This window comes from Arachis ipaensis, chromosome B6 (genome assembly GCF_059453495.1).
Source record: "Arachis ipaensis isolate K30076 ecotype BB chromosome B6, ASM5945349v1, whole genome shotgun sequence".
Lineage (NCBI taxonomy): Eukaryota > Viridiplantae > Streptophyta > Magnoliopsida > Fabales > Fabaceae > Arachis > Arachis ipaensis.
The window spans coordinates 56138032-56157448 of NC_142441.1; the positions used below are offsets into that span (position 1 = coordinate 56138032).

Consider the following 19417-nt stretch of genomic DNA (forward strand, 5'->3'; position numbering starts at 1 on the left):
ATTTGGAGAAGAGTGTTATGAAAAGGTGTGAAGAGGAGAGAAGAGAGGTGGGGTAGGTGGGGATCCTGTGGGGTCCACAGATCCTGAGGTGTCAAGGAATTTGGGTCCTTGGACCATTCTGGCATTTAAATGCCCACTGTGTGCCAATTCTGGCGTTTAACGCCAGCTCTGCTACCTTTCCTGGCGTTAAACGCCAGTCTGCTGTCCCTTTCTGGCGTTTAACGCCAGCCAGACACCCTTTTCTGGCATTAAACACCAGTCTGTCTGCCATTTCTGGCGTTTAACACCAACCAGATGCCAGACACCCTTTTCTGGTGTTAAACGCCCAGAATGTTGCCAGACTGGGCGTTAAACACCCATTCTGCTATCCTTACTGGCGTTTAAACGCAATTAAGCCTGTCCTCCAGGGTATGCTGCTTTTAATGCTGTTTTTGATTCCGCTTTAATTCTGTAGTTGTTTTTGTGACTTCACATGATCATCAACCTAAAGAAAACATAAAATAGGAATGGAAAACAAATAAACATAATTAAATAACATTGGGTTGCCTCCCAATAAGCGCTTCTTTAATGTCAATAGCTTGACAGTGAGCTCTTAGAGAGCCTCACAGAGATTCAGAGCTTAATGGTGGCCTCCCAACACCAAACTTTGAAGTTGAGTGTGGGGGCTTTGTTTGACTCTGTATTGAGAGAAGCTTTCCATGCTTCCTCTCCATGGTTACAGAAGAAGATCCTTGAGCCTTAAACACAAAGTAGTCCTCTTTTAATTGAAGGACTAACTCTCCTCTGTCCACATCAATCACAGCTTTTGCTGTGGCTAGGAAGGGTCTTCCAAGGATGATGGATTCATCTTCATCCTTTCCAGTGTCTAGGATTATGAAATCAGCAGGGATGTACAGGCCTTCAACCTTCACTAAGACATCTTCTACAAGTCCATAAGCCTGTTTCAATGATTTGTCTGCCATCTCTAGTGAGCTTCTTGCAGCTTGTACCTCAAAGATCCCTAAGTTCTCCATTACAGAGAGTGGCATGAGATTTATCCCTGATCCTAGGTCACACAGAGCCTTCTCAAAGGTCATGGTGCCTATGGTACAAGGTATTAAGAATTTTCTGAGATCTGGTTTCTTCTGAGGTAATTTCAGTTGCTCCAAAGCATTCAGTTCATTGATGAGCAATGGAGGTTCATCCTCCCAAGTCTCATTACCAAATAACTTGGCATTCAGCTTCATGATTGCTCCTAGATACTGAGTAACTTGCTCTTCAATAATATCTTCATCCTCTTCAGAGGAAGAGTACTCATCAGAGCTCATGAATGGCAATAGTAAGTTCAGTAGAATCTCTATAGTCTCTGTATGAGCCTCTGATTCCTTTGGTTCCTCATTGGGGAACTCCTTAGTGGTCAGTGGACGTCCAATAAGGTCTTCCTCACTGGAAGTCACTGTCTTTCCCTCCTCTATAGGTTCGGCCATATTGGACGTGTTGATAGCCTTGCACTCTCTTTTTGGATTCTCTTCTGTATTGCTTGGGAGAGTACTTAGAGGGAGTTCAGTAACTCTTTTACTCAGCTGACCCACTTGTGCCTCCAAATTTCTAACGGAGGACCTTATTTCAGTCATGAAACTGTGAGTGGTCTTACTTAGATCAGAGATTATGGTTGCTAAGTCAGAGAGGCTCTGCTTAGAATTTTCTGTCTATTGTTGAAAAGATGATGGAAAAGGCTTGCTATTGTCAAACCTATTTCTCCCACCATTATTATTATTATTGAAGCCTTGTTGAGACTTCTGTTGATCCTTCCATGAGAGATTAGGATGATTTCTCCATGAAGGATTGTAAGTGTTTCCATAGGATTCTCCCATGTAATTCGCTTCTTCCATTCCAGGATTCTCAGGGTCATAAGCTTCTCCTTCAGAGGAGGCTTCCTTAGTACTGCCGGATGCAGCTTGCATTCCAGTCAGACTCTGAGAAATCATATTGACTTGGTGAGTCAATATTTTATTTTGAGCCAATATGGCATTCAGAGTATCAATCTCCAGAACTCCTTTCTTCTGAGTCATCCCATTATTCACAGGATTTCTTTCAGAAGTGTACATGAATTGGTTATTTGCAACCATTTCAATGAGTTCCTGGGCTTCTTCAAGCGTCTTCTTCAGATGAAGAGATGCACCAGCAGAGTGGTCCAATGACATCTTGGACAATTCAGACAGACCATCATAGAATATACATAAGATGCTCTATTCTGAAAGCATGTCAGAAGGACACCTTCTGATCAATTTCTTGTATCTTTCCCAAGCTTCATAGAGGGATTCACCTTCCTTTTGTCTGAAGGTTTGGACTTCCACTCTAAGCTTACTCAACTTTTGAGGTGGAAAGAACTTGGCCAAGAAAGCATTGACCAGCTTTTCCCAAGAGTTCAAGCTTTCTTTAGGTTGTGAGTCTAACCATGTCCTAGCTCTGTCTCTTACAGCAAAAGGGAAAAGCATAAGTCTGTAGACCTCGGGATTAACCCCAGTGATCTTAATAGTGTCACAGATTTGCAAGAACTCAGCTAAGAACTTATGAGAATCTTCCAATGAAAGTCCATGAAACTTGCAATTCTGCTACATTAGAGAAACTAATTGAGGCTTAAGCTCAAAGTTGTTTGCTCCAATTGCAGGGATTGAGATGCTTCTTCCATAGAAGTCAGAAGAGGGTGCAGTAAAGTCACCAAGCATCTTCCTTGCATCTCCACCATTGTTATTATTTTTGGCTGCCATAACTTCTTCTTTTTCGAAAATTTCTGTAAGGTTCTCTCCAGAGAGTTGTGCTTTAGCTTCCCTTAATTAGCTTCCTCTTCAGAGTCCTTTCAGGTTCAGGGTCAGCTTCAACAAGAATGTCTTTATCCTTGTTCTTGCTCATATGAAAAAGAAGAGAACAGAAAAGAAGAGGAATCCTCTATGTCACAATATAGAGATTCCTTTATGTGAGTAGAAGAAGAGAAGAATGAGAATAGAGAAGGAGGAGGAATTCGAACACAGAGAGAGGAAGGGGGTTTGAATTTTAAGAAGAGAAGTGTTAGTAAATAAATAAAATAAATAGAAAGAGATGAGAGGGAGAGAAATTCGATTTTTAATTATAAGAAAAGAAAAATATTTTTATTTTTATTTTAATTAATAGTTAGAATTCGAAATTATTAGAAGAAATAAAATAAAATTAGAATTTAAAACAATTAGTTAATTAAAAAGAATTTTGAAAAAGATGTTAATTATTTTCGAAAATTAGAGAGAGAAGTAGTAAACTTTTAAAATCAAACAAAAGAAAAAAATCAAGTGGTTAATTGAAAAAGATTTGAAAATCAATTTTGAAAAGATAAGAAGTTAGAAAAGATTTTGAAATTGAATTTTGAAAAGATATGATTTGAAATTTATTTTGAAAAAAATTTGAAAAGGAAATTAAAAAGATTTGATTTTTGAAATTAAAGTTGATTACATGACTAAAAAGAAACTAAAAGATATGATTCTTAGAATTTAAAGATTGAACCTTTCTTAATAGGCAAGTAACAACTTGAAATTTTGAATCAAAACATTAAATGTTAGCAATAATTTTGAAAATATAAAATAAAAAATAAGAAAAAGATTTTGAAAATCAATTTTAAAATTTTCAAAAATATTAAGAAAAAATGAAAAAGATTTGATTTTTAAAAAAGATTTGAAAAGATAAAATTTTTAAATTAAAATTTTGACTTGACTAATAAGAAACAACTAAATTTTAAAACTTTTTAACTAAGTCAATCAAAATTTTGAAATTTATGAGAAGAATAAGGGAAAGATATTTTTTTGATTTTTGAATTTTTTAATGAGGAGAGAGAAAAATAACTAAAAGACACAAGACATGAAAATTTAAGATCAAAACTAATAATGCATGCAAGAACACTTTGAATGTCAAGATGAACACCAAGAACACTTTGAATGTCAAGATGAACACCAAGAACATATTTTTGAAAATTTTTTAAGAAAAGAAAAATATGCAAGACACCAAACTTAGAAATTTTTAATGTTTAGACACTATGAATTTGAAAATGCATATGAAAAACAAGAAAAGACACAAAACAAGAAAAATTAAAGATCAATCAAAGAAAATCATCAAGAACAACTTGAAGATCATGAAGAACACATGCATGGATTTTCAAAAATTTAAAGAAAAATTAAAAAGATGCAATTGACACCAAACTTAAAATTTGACACTAGACTCAAACAAGAAACATAAAATTTTTGGTTTTTTTTGTTTTATTAATTTTTTTTGGATTTTTCAAAAATTATTTTGAAAAAGAAATTAAAGAAATTCAAAATTTTTAATAAGAATTCCAGGATTCCTGTAATGTTAGTCTAAAGCTTTGGTCTAAAAGAATTAGACATGGCCAATGGCCAGCCAAGCTTTAGCATAGAATTATAATTGAGAATCCCAAAACTGATGCAATATTATTCTAAAGCTTTAGTCCAACAGAGTTAGACATGGCCAGATGGCCAGCCAAGCTTTAGGGTAACAAATACATACAACAATCCAATGAATATGATAAGTTAAAGCTTCGGTCCAAAATATTAGACATGGCTTAATAGCCAACCAAGCTTTAACATACCATCATGAAGCTCGAAGATGGAATTCATTCTTAAAAAATTTTGATGGATTTTTCGAAAATTAAATATTTTATTAAAAATTTTTTTTCGAAAATAAAAAAAATAAAAAGTTTAAACATAAAATAAAATTACCTAATCTAAGCAAAAAGATGAACCGTCAGTTGTCCAAACTTGAACAATCCCCAGCAACGGCGCCAAAAACTTGGTGCACGAAATTGTGATTCACACTTTTCACAACTCCGGTGCAACTAACCAGCAAGTGCACTGGGTCGTCCAAGTAATAAACCTTACGTGAGTAAGGGTTGATCCCACGGAGATTGTCGGCTTGAAGCAAGCTATAGTCATCATTGTAAATCTCAGTCAGGCGGATTCAAATGGTTATGAGGTTTTGATAATTAAAAGATAAATAAAACATAAAATAAGATAAAGTTACTTATCTAATTCATTGGTGGGAATTTCAGATAAGCGTCTGGAGATGCTTTGTTGCTTCTAAATCTCTGCTTTCCTATTACCTTTTTCCAACCATGCGTGCTCCCTTCCATGGCAAGTTGTGGGATCCTCTAAGGGAAAATGGTCCTGTACAGTTTCTGCATGGCTAATCAAATGTCGGATTTCTCGTCTCGGATGAAAAATAACAGGTACAGCTACCGCATGGCTAATCATCTGTCGGTTCCCGCTAGCGTCGGAATAGAATCCATTGATCCTTTTGCACACTGTCATTGTGCCCAACATTCGCAGGTTTGAAGCTCGTCACAGTCATCCCTTCCCGGATCCTACTCGGAATACCACAGACAAGGTTTAGACTTTCCAGATCCCAGGAATGCTGCCAATGGATCTAGCCTATACCACGAAGATACTAATCTTACGGACTCGGTCTGTGTATTAGATATCCAAGATAATATACTCCGGCTGTCGTCCAATGACTACATTGAACATCATGTAGACCGCTTGTGGTTGTTAGGCACGCGGATCTTGGTTAAGCGAGTAACGAAGATAGTGGGTGATTGTCACGGTCACCGCTTCATTCTGACTTAACTGAATTAAGTACAAGAGTATATCTTGGAAAAGAAGTAGGTGTGAATTGAAGGAAAAACAATAGTACTTGCATTAATTCATGAAGAATAGCATAGCTCCACACCTTAATCTATGGGGTGTAGAAACTCCACCGTAGAAAATACATAAGTGAAAGAGGGTTAGGCATGGCCGAATGGCCAGCCTCCCATGGAGGTCTCAAAGTGTCAAAGTTACATGATATGATCCAAAGATGGTCAAAAAGACTTATAAAAGTAGTTTTTATACTAGACTAGTAACCTAGGATTACAAAAAATGAGTAACTAAGTGCAGATAGTGCAGAAATCTACTTCTAGGGCCCACCTGGTGTGTGCTTCGGCTGAGCATTGAAGTTTTTTCGTGCTTAGGCTGTTCTTGGAGTTAAACGCCAGCTTTGGTTCCAGTTTGGGCGTTTAACTCCAATTCTGGTGCCAGTTTGGGCGTTTTACGCCAGAATTCTTTGGTTTGCGTTTGGACGCCAGTTTGGGCCATTAAATCTTGGACAAAGTATGAACTATTAAATATTGCTGAAAAGTCTAGGATGTCTACTTTCCAACGGAATTGAGAGCGCACCAATTGGGCTTCTGTAGCTCCAGAAAAGTCACTTCGAGTGCAGGAGAGTCAGAATCCAATAGCATCTGCAGTCCTTTTTCAGCCTCTGAATCAGATTTTTGCTCAGGTCCCTCAATTTCAGCCAGAAAATACCTGAAATCACAGAAAAACACACAAACTCATAGTAAAGTCCAGAAATGTGATTTTTGAATAAAAACTAATAAAAATATAATAAAAAGTAACTAAAACATACTAAAAACTATATAAAAACAATGCCAAAAAGGGTATAAATTATCCGCTCATCAGTGCTTGCGCGCATGCACACATGGAAATTCTTTCTTGTGCGCACGCACACTTCGCTGTGTATGATTTTCCTTGTTTTCTCCATGTTTTCTCCCTTGTACATTCTTTCTTCCACTTTTAGCTATCCATTCTTTCCTCCAAGGCCTTAAAGCACTCAGCAAACATGTTATGGCATCAAATGGAATAAAAGTGGAATTAAATTGCTCATTTCAAGTACAAAATTACATGTTTTTACATTTAGGATCAAATTGGGCACAAAACATAAAAGTATGCTATTTTGGTGCTTAAGTGCGAGTTCATGTGCCAGAATCCATCCAAATTGAGTCAAAATATACCATCAAATATGGACTCATCAATTCTCCCACACTTAAACAATAGCATGTCCTCATGCTAAACCAACAAGGAGAATGATCAAAAAGGGGTAATCAACTTATTAAATGCAACTACCTATGTGCATGCAAGTATACTATATACTATCTATACCTATATATCTATCTATAGTTTCCTATGAAGTTGGTGAAAACAAACAATCAAATTCCCAAGCAAGTATAGACAAATAGGGCAAAGCAAGGAAATAATCCAATGCAACCAAAATCTAAAGAATTGATTCAACTCATCAAAATGAAGCAACTTGCAAGAATACATGATAAGAGGTATGGAAACATAGATTCGAGTAATTAAACCCTCACTAGGTGTGTGTATACACTCTAATCAGTCGGTGTTTAGGGTCAATTCACTCAAGTCTCCTCTAATCATATTTCCAAGAATTTGTTTTTCATCTAACAATCAACAACAAGTGATGCATGAATGCAATTATCATGAGGATTTCATGTGGTTGTAATGGGGTTAGGGTTAAGGTGGGATAGATATGGCTAAGTGGACTAAAATGATTGAATCCTTGATTAGTTTAAGTATCCAACTCAACATATATCAACCAAATCAAAATAATATGCAATCCTAACCTTCCATCATTTCTTTTTCACAAAAACTCATGTATGATTTATCATTCACATCACATATGCATTTCTTATTCATTTCCCTTCACTTAGGGGTAACTTTTATCCACTTTTTAGGATGATTTTTTTTTTTTTGAAATGAAAGTAAAATGCATATAGTTTTAGTAGTTCATACATGATTGTTCCCATTTTCCAAAATTTTCAATGAAATACCCAAATTAAACATTTTCATTCACTACCAATGTTTCCCAAGATTCCCCCACACTTAAATGAAACACACTCCTCAACCTAAGCTAATCAAGGATACAATCCAAGGCAAATCATAGCTTTCTGCTTAAGGTTGTGATATGCTAATATCAAGAACAATGGGGTAGATAAAGCTCCAAAGGGTTAACAATGGTAGATGCAGAGGTTGGGTCTATATGCGTTAGTGAGCTATGCAAATATGGCCTCAATCATGCTCAATACAATTCAAAACATCAAGCATTGGAAATAAAGAATTAAGAAAAACCAAGATTACAATCATAGAAGAGATATATCACACAACGAACAAAATTAGTGGTCAAAAGGTGTAACCAGTCAATATAGCTCAAAAACTTACAAGGTATTTGTTCTTTACTCTTCTATTTTCCAAAAAGAAATCAATCAAGCAAGTTTGAAAACAATTTTCTCAATCAATTCAATAGAATGCCCCATAACAAAATTCTTGAAAAAATTTGTTGTTCTTCACCAAAATTATTTCCTATATGCATGTATGTTGTGATCGATGCAACAATTTTTTTCAAAATTTCCTAGTTCTTTTCTAATTTTCAACAAGAAAAAAGTAACATGAACAATTAGGATCAAAATAAACTAGGCATATGCTATTCACATCATCCAATCACAATCCATATCTATACTATATACCAAGCAATATAAAGATACAATATGTACATATATATACCAAAATAAAAGTGCAATACTAAAGATGGCTAGAAACAACTAATATATATATATATATATATATATATATATATATATATATATATATATATATATATACCAAAAGTACTAAACAATAGTGCATAAGTCAAGGTACTACAAATATCCACAAAAAAGCATAATAAAACTTAAAATAAACTAAATGACAAGTGTTAAGGAGAGAATATTTACACCTAAAATATCGTAGATCATCCCCCACACTTAAATCGTGCACTGTCCTCAGTGCCAAAAGAATCAAACGGGGGGTCAACTCTGAGTAGCTCCACCGTCAGATGGTGGTGGGTGGTGATGACGCTGATAAACAATAATGGCTCGGGATGTCTCTGTGGTGGTCTCAGCTGCCGGCTTCTTAACTGCCTGGTCAGCTGGCTCTGCTGCCATCTCTACTATCTACTCGGCTCTAGCTACCGGCTCCTCAACTGCTCCAGCTACCGGCTCCTCAACTGTGGGCTCCGCCGGTCTCTGCTCAGGGGGCTCGACTGGCTGGCCAACTTCAGCTGCTAGCTCCTCCGATGCAAGAAAGCAATTAGTTGAAAAAGTTCAATTCAAATTACTCAAAAACTTGGAGAAAAACAAGTGGCTATGCATGCGATTATCTGTGTTTAGAATCTTCATGAATAGGCAACAGCATCAATTCACTACATGAAATCAGGTTATGCATTTTTAATGTACCAAACAAGATGGTCACAGTTGTAAAGTCATTTCAGTTTGGTCTTGTAAGCAAAATCAGCAACCAAAATGCATAACCAACAAATTGTTACTAAAGTATGGTATGCACAGTAAAAGTTAACATCAAGCAGAGTAATCACAGAGGTGAAGGCAAGTTCAGGTTGATGTTTCAACAAGAATAATACAGAGTGCATACACAATTCCATCTCAGGCAGCATCCAAAATCAACAGAAAATTGCATAGGTATAAATTAACAATGCAAAATGGGAAGAAAATTCAAAAGCTATGCTGATCAGACACAGAAGATGAATCAAAAATCCGTTCAGGCATTATATAAAGCATATTATGTGCAGAAATGAAAAATAGCATTCACAGGTCAATCACAGTAGCATTCCAACAACCCAGAGAACTCAACAATAAACAGTTAACATCAAACATTCAATCCAGACAACATAAGTCATCTAACCTAAAGCCTCCTAATTACTAAAACATAAATTTAAAAGCAGTTAAAGAAAGAAAATGAAACAGAAACAGTAAAGAGCAGGTTACAGGAAAGAAAATAGAACCTGTAATGTAGAAGGAAAGAGAAAGAGAAACGGACGAAGAAGGAGGGTTGCAACGACACAGAGATCCGCGTTGCTGGGGGCTACCCGTCAGAACTAGAAGGCGCGGCTAGGGCTTACTGCGTGGAGACAGGGGTGCAGCGCAGTACAGAGAAGAGAAAAAAGGGGGAAATGTAGAAGAGAGAGGAGAAAGAAGGGAGAGAGAGCGAGCGACGATGGTCGCCGGCGGTGAAACGGTCGGATGGAGGTGGTGGTGTCGATGGTTGGATTGCTGGGTTGAGAGTTGGTGGTGATTGGAGTTCAGAGGAAAGAAGAAGACGAAACAAAGGGTTGGGGTGTTTGGAGGAAACTGAAGCGCGACTCTTTCTCTTTTCGAATTAACGTTCGAAAAGTGACCTGTGCGGACGCACACAAGGAAGGAGGAGAGGGTATGCGCACGCACAGTAGCGTGCAGGCACTGCGGGCACAAGGGATTTCGCGGCCTGTGCGGACGCACAGAAGGGAAAAAGAGATTGTGTTTAGATGCACAAAGGGTGCGGGTGCTACGACCAGAGGGGTTGTCCAAGTCTGTGCAGGCGCACATGTCTATGCGCGGGCACAGTGGATTCTTTTTTTTTTTTAAGGGAGAACAGGGTGATGTATGTGGGAGCACGTGAGGTGTGCGGTCACACCGAGGGAAAAGAAGGTGGTATACACACGCACAAGCCATGCGCGTGCTGTGAATAGAGGGAGTGTTTGGAGGTGTGCGTGCGCACAATGCAGTGCGGATGCACAAGGACGGAAAAACAGGGGAGCTGTGCGCGCGCACAAGGCTGTGCGGACGCACAGGACTCTGTTCCTACAACAAAAATTTTGCCTCTAAGGCATTAAACTTGATATCCAAAACAGGTTTTCAAGCCCCAAAACATCATAAAACTCCCAAAAACACATTATTTCACTAAAATCACCCAGAAAACTTCAAAATAAAACTAACCAACCAAGCAAAATAACCAATTTATTCATGACACAAAAGCTAAAAGAGAGAAAGTTAGAAGGATATTACCATGGTGGGGTGTCTCCCACCTAGCACTTTGGTTTAAAGTCCTTAAGTTGGACTTGGTGAGGAGATCCTTGTTAGGGCGGCTTATGTTTCCACTCCTCCTTGAATCTCCAACAATGTTTGCTCTTGATTTGACCTCCGGGGTCCCAAATGAATTGCATCAAACTCCTAAGAGACTTCAAGCTAGCAACTAGGATCCATAAGTGCTGATTCTTGAAATTAATACCTGGATCCCATACTTGAGTTCCTCTATCACCATTGACATGCTTGTGCACTCCCCGGAATTCACTAAAGTTATTCTCGCACCAAAATTGAGTTCCAAATGTTGATTTGGTTCCCATGATGAACTTTCTATTTCCTTGCCAAATAACATTCTTCTCTTCACCATCCACTACTCCAAGAAAGGTTTGAAGTTGACAATCTGTCTCCAAGATGGCATATTGATGCGGGCCTAGAAAGTTTGTTAGAGAAGTCTTCACCCGCTCAATTCGTTCTTGCACACATATCTTCACTTCTTGGTAGCTAAAATCTTCCTCAACCCCCTCTAAACTTTCCTCATCATCACTCAAGTAAAAAATTGGAGGTTATGTGAAGTCCACATTAACATCTCCTTCCAAATCCACTAAGGGAGGCTTATGAAGGTCATTGACGGGGTTGACCAAGTTGGACAAAAAATCTTGAATGATGGAATCCTCTTGATCACTTCCTACCAACTCTTCATTTGTTTCCTCATGTGCTTCATATTGTGACTTGATATCTTCCACTTGATTTTGTAATTCTTCACTCATTCCACACTTTTCACTTAGTTCTACACATTCATCCACTAGAATTTCTTGGTCATGGCATGAACACAACGAAGCTAACCAGTCAAGAGTTTTCACTACTGTAGACATGACTTGCTCTTGCTTCTTCCGGAACTCTTGTTTTTCTTGGATAAGCATGAAAAGTGCCTCTTGTGTGGCTTGATCCATATGTGAGGATGAAGATTGAGATGATGAAGGTTGACAATCAAACTCATGAGCGTAAGGGTTTTGGTTTTGTATGTAGTGAGGTGATGGTGTATAGAATTGGTGACTAGAAAAGTAAGTGTTTGGGTTCCATTGGGATTCATTATGGTGGTGGCATGAAAAAATCATAAAGAAAATATAAACAAAAACTTACTAATAAAAGCAAAAAAACAACCAAAAAGTGCTATTTACACTATTAACATATTCATAACAACCAAAAGATATAACACCGATTGCATTTCCCGGCAACGGCGCCAAAAACTTGATGTGAGGACTATTGTCGATCAAGAATTTCACAAAATACGGATTCTCATTGCAAGTATAGTCTAGACCAACAAACAATCCTCAATCAAAGTTTAATTCAAATCAAATATAAATCGAGAGTAATTCAACATCGGGTCATTCTCCCTAGGATGCAATTGAAAGTGTTACGCTTTCAGTTGTTAGAAACAAAGGGGTTTTGTGATCAAGGAACAAAATATTAAAAGAACTAAGTAATAAAAGAACCAAGAGATAATCAAAATATAAGATCAAAACTTAGTGAAAATGCTATAAATGCAATAAAGAGCCTTGACTTGGGAATAAGAGGATCCAAGGAATCCTATCATCGCCATAACCACAACTATGATAATTATGATGAGTCAATCTTGCCTAGTTAATCCCAAACATCGAGGAGTAAGTCAAGCAAGCATAATTGACCTTAATCCATAAGTCCTAGCTAACTTACCAAACTAGTTGATAAAAAGCTAGCGTCAATGGAAACAAGAGTCAACTAACTACCCAAGAATTATCACTAAATATCGGACATTATGACTCTAGTATCCTAGGAACTCAAACCACAAGCCAAGGTGGAGAAATCTACCCAAATTCTAAAGTTGGCATTTTCACAAACACCTTGTGTGCATAAAAGTGAAACATGAAAAATTGCAAGAAAAAATAGCAAACTATAACCAACTATCAACAATATCAACAAGAGACAAGTAATCAAACATAAAGAAAGCATAAAACACTAAATTCATCAATCAAAACTTCAAGAAACTCAAAATTGTAAATATGAACAATGTAACTTGAACCAAAGGAAATGAAAGTAAAAGTGATGTAATTAAAGAGGAAATTGAGAGTACTTACAATTAAAGAAGCAAAATCCAAAATTAAAGCCTGCTATAAAATGCTACAATTGAAATGGAAATGAAACCCTAAGAGAGCAATGCTACACTACTCCTACTCCTACTCCTAATTACTCTCTAGAACTATCTAAGTGAGCTCTCCAATGCATGTGTTGAATTCCCCTTCATATAGCACTCCAATTCAGCCTCTAAGCCTTCCAAAATGGGCCAAGAGGCCTCAGAAATCGCGCAGCACGTATTTCATTAATGAAATCACGTGTAGGGTCCTGTGCGTACGCACAGATGTGTGTGTACGTACACTTGGCTGAAAGTTGACCTGTGCATACGCACATGTGCTCGTGCGCACGCACACTTCGCTGTTTGTGCTTTTCCTTGTTTTCTCCATGTTTTCTCCCTTGTACATGCTTTCTTCCACTTTTGGCTATCTATTCTTGCCTCCAAAGCCTGAAAGCATCAGCAAACATGTCATGGCATCAAATGGAATATAAGTGGAACTAAATTGCTCATTTCAAGCACAAAATTGCATGTTTTCACATTTAGGATCAAATTGGGGTCAAAACATAAAAGTATGCTATTTTGGTTCTTAAGTGCGAGTTCATGTGCCAGAATCTATCCAAATTGAGTCAAAATATACCATCAAATATGGACTTATCGTTGTTCTTCTAATAACTTCTGCCATCTCCCTCCACATCTCTTCCGTGCTTCCATTCCCATCCCACTTTGCCTTTTCTCCCACCCGTCTTTGGAAGCTTCTTTGTTCCTCACCTTTCATCCTCCACCACCTCGTCCTTGGGTTCTTCGTATGATGTCTTTTCCTCAACTTTTGCTCAACGCAAAAATTCATGATGAGCACCCTATGTTGTGTTGTCAAACTCTCTCCCGGGATAATTTTACAATTAATGCAAAATTTCCGATCAACTCTCCTCAACAAGAAGTCAATTTGAGAGCTTTTCATGCCACTCTTATAGGTTATAAGATATTCGTCTTTCTTTTTAAAACATGTATTTGCGATGAGAAGATCAAAAGTTGAGGAAAAGTCCAAAATAGTTTTACCATTGGCATTGATCACCCCGAAACCATGGCCTCCGTGAATACTCCCATATCCAGTCACTTCTCTCCCAACATGGCCATTTAAATCTCCTCCTAAGAAAATCTTATCTCCCAAAGGTATGTCTTGAACCAAACTCTCTAGATCCTCCCAAAACCTTATCTTGTGTTGTTCGTCCGAACCCACTTGCGGTGCATAGGCGCTAATCACATGGAAAGCACCTCCTTCCACCACAAGTTTGATAGAGATGATCCGATCTCCACCCTATTGACATCCACTACGTCCTTCTTCCACTGGTTATCCATAATTATTCCAACCCCATTCCTATTCTTCACCTTTTCTGTATACCAAAGTTTGAAACCAGAAGTATCCAGCTCCCTAGCCTTCGCACTAACCCATTTTGTTTCTTGTAGGCACATAATATTAATCTTACTGCTTGTCATGGTGTCCACCACCTCCATGGACTTTCCTGTTAGAGTGCCTATGTTCCATGTCCCAAATCTCAACCTTCTGTTGCTCCGACCTTTACCTTTTACTTTGTGAACTAGCTTATTTACCCTCGTCCATTCACGAAAATGCGAAATCCCTTGCTCATTTAACACTACATCTGGGCACCGATGTAGCGGCTCCTGCTCATTTGACACTGTACTCGAGCCATATAGCACGTTGCTTCCGGGCAACGACCTAGCTTTATGTCATGGGGATTCGACTATATTTTTATGTTGGTTGTCGAAGACCTAATACAACCATCCTCCTTTATCCGGGTTTGGGACCGACTATGTACCGCAAATGTAACATAGGCGGAGTTTTAAATTTTTTTTTTAATTTTATACATATAACATTTGTAATTATATATTCATTATATTTAAAATTATATTATTATTTTAATAATAATTAACAAATATTAAATAAAATAAGTTTAAATTGTTTGGATTATTTTTTATTATTTTTTAAATATTATTATATAGGTTTAATTACTTTGTTGTCCCTATAGTTTTACAAAATTTTCAATTAGGTCCTTATAGTTTTTTTTCTTTTAATTGGGTCCTTGTACCAAATTTTTTTTTAATTAGGTCCTTCTTGATAGTAATTCGCTTAATTGTATAAGGACCCAACTAAAAAAATAAAAATTTAGTGTAGGGACTTAAATAAAAGAAAAAAAAGTGTAGGGACTCAATTAAAAAAAAATTAGTGCAAGGACTCAATTAAAAGAAAAAAAAGTATAAGGATCTAATTAAAAATTTTGCGAAACTATAAGAACCAATAGAGTAATTAAACCTATTATATACTTTGTGAACATTAATTTGGAACAAGGTTATCATGAAATCTAGTTGTAATAATTTCCTCCTCTTCGTATCATTGGATTTTATTTCACAAATAAAATAAAACAAAATCTCGTAATATTGCAAGTAATAAAGTTCAAGAATTTAAATAAAGATGTTAAAAACGTCTTTTTTTTTAAGATATTTTTTAAAAATTAAAATTTAACAAATATAATTAATTAAACTGTATTATTTTTATTAAAATTAAACTGGAGTACTAGATAAATCAGTTTAGTCAAAAAATTGATAAATTAAATTTTAAACTTGTATAAATTAATATTTTTTTATAAAAAATGACTATAATATTTTTATTATAAAAAATAACTAAAATACTCCTATTATATATATATTAGCGACTCAACAGGTACGATGTTCAGCCGTTTTTCTATTGTTTGAAAAGATTCATTTTTATAATTTTATTTTTTATTTATAAATTATTAAATAATTAAAAAGTTAAGAATATAAAAATTTAAAAATAAATATGAAAATTTTATAAGTTATTTAACTTTTAGAATGTATAAAATATATAAATTTAAATTAAATAAGATATTAAAAAATTTATTATATTGTTATTATATATAAGAAAATCAAGATAAAGATTTATGAACATTATTTATAATTTAATTATTTATAAACGTTATCAGATTTATTTATTTATTTTTTAACAGTATTTAATTTGAAGTAGAAATAAATTGTTTATGCAATGTTGTCTTTATCTTCATACATATTTTTAATAAATAAAAAATATACTTTTTTTTAATTTTATATTCAATTTCTTAAATTATCTTTAGTTTCATTATTTTTTAATTATTAATTTATATTTTTATTATATTCTCTCACTATGCCACATACTATTCTTTTCTCTTACTATTATTTTTTATACACATATCTAATATTGCCTCATCACCACTATTATATTACCTTATTTTCTTCTTCTTCTTCTCTTTCTATCTTCTCTTCACTCTATCATAATTAATTATCATCACCCAGTGCTATTATTATAACTCTCAATCTTATCTATCATTTTGATCTATAACAATCTATTGTGATAACTTTTATGTGTTGTTGAAGTTTTGATAAAATAATTCTTTTGTCTCTCTTGAATATCTAAATGTATAAAAACTATAGTTATTTTCTTAATTTGCCTAATAAGTTATTTTATTAATTTATTAAAAAGAAATTTTTGACATAAATTATTCAAAATTTTTGCTCAAATAATCAAAATTTATTGTTAATAATCCTAAAAATTAATATCAAAATATTTATTTTTAATTAATATAATAAATAATAGTACATCATTATAAGTTTTGTAACTAATAATTATAATTTTTAGTTGCATTTTAATATAGTGTGTCATTCCTTTTCGTATTGGATTACCACTATATAAGTTTCATATTTATTTTGTTGTGCACATTAATTAAATTGTACTTTATTATTTTATTTTATATGTTTTAAAATAATGTGATTATACTATAATAAGAATGACATTAGTTTTCATAATCTAATATGAATCTTCTTACTATTTTATTTGTCATATGAATACTATTTATAAAAAATAGTTATATACGGTGAAACACTACTTTAATTAAGAGAAATAGAAAACTTTTAGATTCATCGTCTTGTTTTACTTCTTAATCCTCACTTGATATTACTCAAATTTAATAAGTTGATAGTGGTGATTCCTTTGATTAGGTAAAAAAATTCAATTTTTTTTCTCATTTTTTTTTTACAATTTTGAACAAACTCAATTTTGTTATTAAATAGTTTTTGTGAATCATAATATTTTTAACTTTTTCTATAATTGTATTTTTTTTCGACAATAAGTACTTTTAAATTATCTAATTCTTAAAAATTCATATTTTTTTATTTTTTCGGAAAGGTGAAAATTAAAGTTAAATGGTATTAGTTATTTTTTTAATAAAATTATATATTTACATTTTGTTACTTATTTTACTTTCTTTGATGGTCTAAATTATTCTATATATTATCTAATTATTTCTATTATTTATGCAATATTTCTTCTTTTGGTAATTATTTATTAATAAATGTTGAATTAACGATTCTGTTTATTGTATTTCATATGTTTACTTTAGTTACATTCAATAAATGGCTCAAATTCAAACATATTTTCTCGATCCACTTTTTGATCAAACTAGTATATGTTTCCGTACACTGTACGGAATAATTAATAAAAATATATAAATTTTTTTATTAAAAGAGATTAAACAAAATTATATATAATAATTATTAATATAAATTTTTATAAAATTATAACTAAAATTAAAGTTTAATTATTTTTAATGTTAAAAATATTAAAAATAATTAGTATTTGTCTTAATTGATTTAGATTGGTTGAGTGGTCATCTCACTCATCTAAAGTATTAGAGTTTCGAATCCCATCTTGTGTATGTAACAACTCATTAGCTAGCGGCAGACCGTTGATAAATAGAGCTTCAATCCGTGAAAAATTAATTTTCGACCTGCCGAGTTGGAAAATACAGTGAAAAAAATAGTATTTGTCTTGAAAGTAGAACAATTCTTATTGATGATAGCATACTTGTGGAGATTTGTCTTTGTTGAAATATAACTGTGACAGTTTTATTTATTAGTATCATATTCATTCAAATGATGTCAAACAATATGATCAACGTTGTTACCGGTTAAAACTTTATATTTTATGACATGACTTTCAAGCTTCTAAACTTGTAAACTTATGTCATTGCAAAAGCTATTAGATTTATTAATATTTGTTAATAATATTACCAAAATACCATCGTTGAGTATTAGTTTATGTAAAAAGAAACTATAAATTTTGTTATTTAATATATGATTTATTCTATTGAAAAATGAATTATTATTCCTAGATTAGTAAATATATTTTTTTCTATTTTTATATCATTTTATTTGGCAATAATTGCCATTAAAAAAATGAATGATTATAATATTTTATAATATGATGTACAAAATAATTTTTTATTTTAAAATTAATTTTTCATATATATAACCATTGCTAAAATCACATATTATAACTTGTGAAATTATATTATAAAATATTGATAAGAGGTTGCGAGTTCGAGTCTTCCTATCTTCGGTAAAAAAAAAAGTTTGGACAACTTTAAAAAAATAAAAAATATTAAAAAATTACTGTTTGATTCATAAGATTTTGTTTTTAGAAATTTGTCTATAGTCTATTATTAATAACGAAATTACATATACGCTATTTATTTTATATGTATTTTATTTTACTTGATAGAAACTTATACTTTTTTTTGTATCGACGATGTTAGTGACTATAGAGAGATTTTTATCATTAAATAAAACTATAGAGAAATTAAAAACAAAATTTGTTGATATTTTTTGATAATTCATTTAATTTTTAATTAAAATTAAAATTAAATTATATATTCAATTTATATTTGTTTGTTTATTATAATAATTATTTGTAATAGATAATATATTTAAGTATTTTTGAAAGAAATAATTTTATTTTACACAATTGAAAGATAACCATGAAATTGAATTTAAGACGAAGTAAAATATAATAAACACATTGGGAGTAAAAGTTAAATAAATAATTAAAAATAAGATAAAAAAAAAGCAACTAAAAGAAGTAGAAATGAGAAGCAAAGACTATACATGTAGTAGATAAAAAATACACTACAAAAAAAATTTAGTATAAATCAATGAATATAAAATATGAAAGGCAAAAATAAAGATATGTTCCTATTAAAAAATTTCAAAAAAAAATATTATGAAAAAGAACTTATTAATAAAGTTCTAAAAAAATAACAGAAAATTTGAAATATTAATAAACAAAATAATAACATCCTTAAAAACTATTTATATATATATATATATATATATATTATGTGAAAGTTTTAAATTAAATTTATTTATTTCATTTTTTTATTCATTATTTATTAAATAATTTAATATTTATTTTGGTCAAATTAAATAATTAGTATAATTAATTATTTATACTTAATGTTATTTATCTAATAGTATAACTGAAACATATTGAAATATCAAGAATAAAACTAAAACTAAATATTAAGGATACAATTAAAAAATTTATATTTACTATCTTATAATTTTTTTAGATAAAAATAGAAAATAATATATTTATAAATAAATAAAATTTATTATTAAAAATTGAATATCTAAATAAAACAAAAATAAACTATAACTTGTAA

General features: G+C 33.0%; 1 non-coding gene across 1 annotated transcript; it reads left to right on the top strand.

The window, feature by feature from the left end:
• The first annotated feature begins 2237 nt into the window (after window positions 1–2237).
• LOC148555674 (small nucleolar RNA R71) lies at window positions 2238–2345 on the top strand. Its single transcript, XR_015887684.1, has one exon. It is a non-coding gene; the product is annotated as a small nucleolar RNA R71 (small nucleolar RNA).
• Window positions 2346–19417: the final 17072 nt, after the last annotated feature.